The 7,429-nt window shown below is 37.9% G+C and overlaps 1 non-coding gene and 1 pseudogene across 1 annotated transcript; both read right to left on the bottom strand.

Annotated features, from left to right (window-relative positions):
• Positions 1-3,446: 3,446 nt before the first annotated feature.
• Positions 3,447-3,580, bottom strand: LOC141413239 (small nucleolar RNA SNORA40). The gene has a single exon (XR_012438037.1). It is a non-coding gene; the product is annotated as a small nucleolar RNA SNORA40 (small nucleolar RNA).
• Positions 3,581-5,901: 2,321 nt separating this feature from the next.
• LOC141411330 (large ribosomal subunit protein mL46 pseudogene) lies at positions 5,902-7,166 on the bottom strand (annotated as a pseudogene).
• Between the last annotated feature and the right edge of the window lie 263 nt (positions 7,167-7,429).

Consider the following 7,429-nt stretch of genomic DNA (forward strand, 5'->3'; position numbering starts at 1 on the left):
TGTTCTAAATCATATACCATTCTTAAATGCAAGGTCATAGAACATCAAAGGAATATTTAAAATATTCCATCCCTTATATTTTACAAATAAGGTAAAGGAGACCGAGAGGTGTTAAATTAGCCCATTAATTGCTGCACTCTTTGTTTAATAAAGATTTTGGTTGAAAGATAACAGTAACGATTCAATTTTATAAGCAGGTATTAAATTAAACTTGGCTTATTTAGAAAGAAGCCTTTGTTTGATTATAGTTGGCACCAATCTGAGAACAAACACCAAATTGCAATGCTCCTGAAGTGGAATTTAATAAAAGTAAATTGTCGTGTGTGCTAGCTTTGCAAATGCAAACTGTGAGTACAAACATCTTATGATAATTACAGTCCTTTCTTCATCTCCATGGTCTTTTTTCCTCCCCAGAAGACATTTTCTTAGACATGTATGTGATCATCTCACTTTTTGTATTTTTTAGGAAGTAATAAGCAGAAAGTACACAGTGCCTTTTATTGAAGTTCAAATGCCTAAGGCATCGAATTGTCCCATTACTGATCGTCTCTTCCTCTTATTCCCCACACCTACAGCATCTCTTCTACCAGGGTTGAAGTAGGCTGTACAGTACAATCTTGGTGCCCTCCATTTTTCAGAATTTATTTTGAGAAGTTAGATAGATTTTCTGGTTAGACACGCTACCAACAGAGCTACCTCATGTACTTAGGCATTTAAGTTCATGCTCCAGAACAATCCCTGGTCTGTGTGGCTCCCCAGCATTTCTGTGCTCATCAGAAGTGAGTTCCCGGATCTTGACTATCTCAGGTTTCCCTCCCACCCCATAACATTTCTGTTTCTCAGCTCAATATGGATGAGATGCTTGTGTGCTAGCACCATCTATGGTTGAAAAAGCAGATGGGCATGTGACACTCATAGGACTACAAATTTGACTACTGTTGCTTGATGACTATCAAATGATACAATCAAAATTTTTTAGATTTCTTTCTTTTTCTCACATTTTATGAGAATATATTAGTTGTACAAAGGGGTTTCGTTATGATGTTTCCATATATGCATTGTACTTTGATCAAATTTCTTTCCACCCTCTGCCCCCTTCTTAAAACAATTTCAACAGGGTTCATTGCTCTATTTCATACACGTGGATAATTTACTTTTGACCATGAGAGTGGACACCCTTGGTCATTCCTAACTTTAGAAGAAATAGTTTTAGGTTTTCCTCATTTAGGACAATGTTGGCTATAGACTTATCATATATAGCCCTTACTATGAGAAATGTTCCTTATATTCCTAGTTTCTTTCTTTCTTTCTTTCTTTCTTTTTTTTTTTTTTTTTTTTTGGTGATGGTACAGGGATTGAAATCGGGGTCTTGCAGTTACCACACAAATGTTCTACCACTCAAGCCACACCCCCAGTCCTATTCCTAGTTTCTTCAAGATTTTTTGCCATGAAGTTTTTTGTCAAAGGTTTTTTCTGCATTTATTGAGATGATGATTTTTGTCCTTTATTTAGTTTATGTACTGTGTTACATTAATTGATTTATATATACTGAAACACTCTTACGTTCCTGGCATGAAAGCAACTTGGTCATTTTTTTTTTATATTTTTAATATATTCTTGAATTCAGTTTGTGAGAATTTTTGCAACTATGTTCAAGGAAACTGGTCTGTAATTTTTTTTGTCATGTCTTTTTCTGGTTTTAGTATCAGGTTAATAATGGCTTCATAGAATAAGTTTGGTAGTATTTCTTCACTTTCTATTTTATGAAACACTTTGAGGAGCATTGGTGTTAGTTATTATTTAAAGGTCTGGTAGAAATCCATGGAAGTTTGAGCTCAGGGCTTCACGCTTGCTAACCAGGCACTTTACCACCTGAGTCATTGTGCCAGCCCATGCTGAGAAACTCTTCACTACTGCTTCAATCTCATAATTTGTTATACATCTATTCAGGTAGTTTATATGCTCTCGGTTCAATTTAGCAGGTCATTATGTATCTGGAAATTTATTTATTTCTTCTAGAGTTTCATCCAGTCTGTTAAAATACAGGTTTTAAAGTATTCCCTGTTGATTTCTCTGGTATTTGTTGTGATCCCCTTTCCTATCTCTAATCCTATTAATGTGCATCCTTTCCCTCTTTTTTTTGGTTAATTTGGCTAAAGGTCTGTCAACCTTGTTTATCTTTTCAAAGAACCAACTCTGTTTCATCGGTTCTTTGTATTACTCTTTAAGTCTCCAGTTCTTTCATTTTCACCCTGATCTTTATTATTTCTTCCTGTCTATTGCTTTTAGATTTGTTTTGTTCTTTTTTTCTAAGGGTTTGAAAAATATCATTAGGTTACTTACTTGAAATTTCTCTGCTTTTTTAATGTAGACCCTCATGGCTATAAACTTTCCTTTTAATACTGTCTTTGCTGCATCACAAAGTCTCTTTTGTTGTGTTTTCACCTTTATTTGCTTCTGAGAATTTTTTTATTTCCTTTCTTATTTCTTCAAATAAAAAATTTTTCTCCATTCAAAAGTGAGTTGTTGGCTGGTGGAGTAGCTCAAGTGGTAGAGCACCTGCTTACAAGCATGAGGCCCCAAGTCAAGCCCCAGCACCACCAAAAAAAAAAAAAAAAAAAAAAAAAATGAGTTGGTCAGTCTCCATGTATTCAAATAGTTTCTGTTGTTACTGATTTTTAGTTTTATTCCATTGTAATCTGATGAAATATAGGAAGTTATTTCAACTTTCTTGTATTTTTTAAGACTTGCATTTATCCTAAAATATTATCTATTTTGGAGAAACTTTCGTGGACAGCCAAGAATGTGTGTTCTGCGGCTGTTGAGTGGAATATTCTGTAGATGTGCATTAAGTCAATTTGATGTATAGCATCAATTAACTGTAAAGTTTCCCTGTTGATTTTTTTTTTGTCTGTATGACCTATCTCTTGGTGAAAGTGAGGTATTAAATTCATCCACCATTATTGATTTGTGGTCTATCTGAGCTTTTATGTCTGGTAGTTTTTTTGTATGAATGCTGATGGTCAGTGTATGTAAGTTTACAATAGTTAATATTCATATGGATAAAGGAAACAATCTGTTTCCTTTATCCATATGAATAGACTTTCTTTGCCTCTTCCAACTAATTTTGGTTTAGAGTATACTTTGTCAGATATGAGGATGGTTACTCCTCCTCCTTGGGGGCTGTATTTGCTTTTTTGTTAGTGAGATGTGTTTTTTTTTTTTAGGCAACAAATAGTTGGATCTTATTTTAGTTTTTTTGTTTTGTTTTATTTTTAATCCTATCTACCAGCCTGTCTCTTCTGGCTGGAGAATTGAGATCATTAACACTCAGAATTACTATTGAAAAGTATATAGTAATTCCTGCCTTTTTTTAGTGTTTGGTTCTTTCCTACTCTTTATTTGCTAATCTACACATTTGGTGAGATTTTTTTCTCTTTTTTCATCATATTCCTTCATATATATATATATATATCAAAACACATACTGTACAATGAGTTCTGGGTTGCAAAGGAGGATTTATTTTTTGCACCTGCCTATAAATCTGATGAGATTTATTTATCCCCATATTTTCAAGGCTGTGTTTATCTTCACCTTCTGTGTATAGAATTCTTGTGCAGTGTTGATTTAGGGATCATTAAGTTTTTGTTTATCATAGAAGGTTTTTATTTCTTCTTCGATTACAGCTTTGCTGGGTACAGTAATCTATGTTGACAGTTATTTTCTTTCAGCGCTTAAAATATATCATTCCATGATCTCCTTAATTTTAAGGTTTCTGTTGAGAAATCTTCTATTATTCTGATGGGTTTGCAGGTTTAAATAGTCTTTCTTTGTTCTCTGTACTTAATGTTTTAACTATAATATGACATGGGAAGTTCTATTATGGTCTTACCTGTTTACAGACTTAAAGACCTCCTTACCTGGATGGGCATCTCTTTCACAGGATTTAGGAAGTCATCTGCTATTACTTTCTTCAATATGTTTTCTATACCTGTAGCTTGCACTTCTTCTCCTTCCTCAATGCCCATGACTCACAGGCATGGTTTTCTAATTCATAGTTCTTACATTTCTGTTTCTACTTCTTCATTATTTTTTATCTTCATCTGATTTTCTATTACATCTACCTTGCCTTCAAACCCTGATAGTCTGTCTTTCATTGAATCCAATCTGTTGAAGGGGATTTCAACTGGATTTTTAAATTTGATATATAGAACTTTTCATTTTCAGAATTTCTATTTTATTTTTTCAGGGTTTCTACATCTTTATTGAATTCTCTTCTCATGTCTTTTATTGTCTTAGTTCATTAAGCTCTTATTTGTATCTTGAGTTCATTTAGCTGCTTGTTTTCTCTTTGAATGCATGTAGCTGTGTTTATTCTTTTTGATTTTGTTAATTTTATATATGTCCTCTTTCATTCTGATGATCATTCTTGTCACCATTCGAGTTCAATATCTGAGATTTCATCCACTTCACTATTATTCAGATTCTTTGTTGTGTGATTGCTGACTTTTAGGGGTCATGCCTTGTTTTTCATATTTCTTGTGTTTCTGCATTGAGATTTGCCCATCTGAATTTAAGTCATTGGTTGGAGGTTTTAATCATCAAAAATCTTTCAGTAGAATTATTCTGTATGTTCTGGCAGGACTGGGTAGTAGCAAGGTTGGTGTGTCATTTCTCACCATTGGCCTGGTATAACCTGGGGTATAACCCAACAAAAACAAATTCACCAATTGAATACCAACCTAGATATTTACATGAAGTTAAAAAAATTGGCAACATCATCTATATTACCAATCACGTTATATATGAAATGGACTAGTGTTCTTATTTAGTACAGTAAGGGGCAGAAAAAAATTATTCGTGTAGGAGTTAAAAATTTGATAGGAAAAATAAGGGAGGCTGAGGGAAGAAATAAGGAAAACCAAAGATGGGGGAAGTGTGTGGACTGAAAGCAAACAAAATAATAGTGTTCAGGAACATAGTTCAATTATTGCGGACCAGAGGCAGCTGCTGGAGTGAGGCAAGGTAGGTCCTATGAGTTAGCAGTAATTCCCAGGGGTTGGGCTGCCCTTTCAGGGTTCTGGTAGAGGAGGGGTGCTTCTAGACATGTGAAGTAGCAGCTGGGGTGGACAAGTCTCTGACAGCACTCTGTCAAGTGCTCCCATTCTAGAAGTCCACACTTTGCCCTGCACAGGGGATCCAGTGGCAGCTCCAGCTTGTCCACAAACAGCTTCCCCCTTTTCTGCCTAGGCCCCCATTTTAATGTTTTATTTGCAAAGTGAGGAGCAAGTACCCTTTGTTACTTCTATATATACATACACTGCTGGATTGGGTGGTGAATTTAAGGCTATAGTCAGCCAACGTGCTTGCTCCCATGCCCTCCCTTTGTCTTGGGCCAGAGACGCAGTTGCCAAGTGGCTTCACACCAGACCAGAGCCAGGTGTGGAGCCTTTGGTCAGTCTGCTTTGCCAAAAGTCTCTTGTGGGCAGTTGTATTTATACATACACACTGAGCTAGGTGGTGCTTTTAGGGTTGTAGCCAGTTATAGGAAAGTCCATCCAGCTTTCTCGCTCCTGCACTCACCTTTTGCCCCAGGTGGAGGAACACAGTCGCCAGGTCTTTACTTCAGCCTGGTACCAGCTTATACTTAGTCCTCTGTGTAATGTTTTGCTTGCATGATCCTTCTGGTCAGAAACAAAATTAAACAAAACCCAAAAAAACTGGGCTGGAATGGTCAAGGGATGGAACAGATACAGTTCTGTTTCCCAGGAGGTGGTTCTGAGCTCAGCCTGCAAGTAATTCTCTTTGCTTCTTCTTTTTTTTTTTTTAAACTGAACTTGTTTATTTTGCATGACTGTTTCAAAACAAGAATAACATGATTCTTTTTTAAATATAAAACACTTTTAAAAAGAAAGGGAGAGAGGCAAAGAAGTCATTATTTCCTAGGCTAAATTAAAACACTTTCATACCAAATGGAAAGGAAAAGAAGAACAAAATGGAAAAGGGCTAAGACCCTATACAGAACCAGGTTTTTCTCATGGACCTACAGGCTTCACAGAACTCAAGGTTTAGGTCAATTTGCTTCCTTCTGTTCTTTCTTCTTGGGACCAGTAAGCCAGTTAACTCACTATAAAGTAATGTGGTTCTCTGCCCCTTAAAAGATGGCTCTCTCTTCACTGGGAGAAGTTCTCAAAGGGCGAGTCAGCTGAGCCCTGCACAATGACAGACTTATTTAATTTTCAGAACATAGCTGCTTGATACTCCCTGCAAGTGGCGGGCAATCACAGGATGCCTTGAGGCTCTAACCCTGGCTTGTCTGAACATCATCCACCGGTAGTCCTGTTCATCAGAGGTCCAGAAGAAATTTCCTAACCTGAGCCAGGTATTTTGGTTTCAAATAGTCCCCCAGATCATCCTTACTGACCCAAACATGATGGCCCTTCTTCCCGGCCTGGGAAAAGTCTCCACTTAGTAGCACTGCTTTGTAGAAGGATACTTTGGCCCCGAGGTTACTCTCTGTCGGACATTGCTTGGGGAAACTTAAACTTGTAGTGGCCACAAGGTGCATTTCCTAGGAACTTGGCTTCCATATTGTTTTCTGAGATTGTGGCCAGGATTCGCTCAGCTGTCCCTCGAAGGGTCTCTCCAGGCTGCCACTCTACCTGGGGCAAAAGCCAAACATCCTGGTCTCCAAGCTTCTGTCTGACTAACAGGACAAGGTTCCTGTCTAGCTTCCGATTCAATGAGGTTCGGTCATTTTGTTTATCCGCTTCTGTTATGCGATCTCCAGGTTTGAACTGTAGGAATTTCTGCTCTCACATTATCTTCCAAATCTTGCACAAGGAATATATCCTGTTCGTCTTGCTCATCATCACAGAGGTCAGCTTTCTTCTTTGCCATTCGCTGGGCTTCATCCAGAGCACGGAGTTCGTGGTCTGAATACAGGCTTTTCTCTATCTCAATCTGCTGTAAAAGAGCCGCCACCTCTTCCTGCAATGGGGTCAGAGGCGTGGAGATTAGCGGTGGCCGCTGCAGAGGAGACCCGCGGCTTGAAGGTGCGGCCTCGAGGCCAGGCTGCGAGAACACAAGCGACCACCGCAGAGCCTCCCGAGCTGCCACCAGCCCCCGGCCACCCCTAACAGAGCTCGCCTCGCGGGCGTCGCCATCTTTTTTCTCTTTGCTTCTTTTATAAGTCTAAAGTTTGGTATCTTTTATTTTCTCTAGCTGCTGTCTGATGCCCTCCCTTTGCTTACTAACTTGCCTGTCTTTTCCTGAAGCAATGTACCTGAGGTTTCCTGGTTCATGGAGACTCAAGAATGTGGTGCGTGTCTGCAATCCTCCGTCTTCCTCCAATTTTATTTTCAATCTATTACACAAGCACTACTGTAGAAGAAGACCTTAAGTAGTTGTACTTTATCTTTGTTTTTAT

Source organism: Castor canadensis, chromosome 10 (assembly GCF_047511655.1).
Source record: "Castor canadensis chromosome 10, mCasCan1.hap1v2, whole genome shotgun sequence".
In the NCBI taxonomy this organism is placed as follows: Eukaryota; Metazoa; Chordata; class Mammalia; order Rodentia; family Castoridae; genus Castor; species Castor canadensis.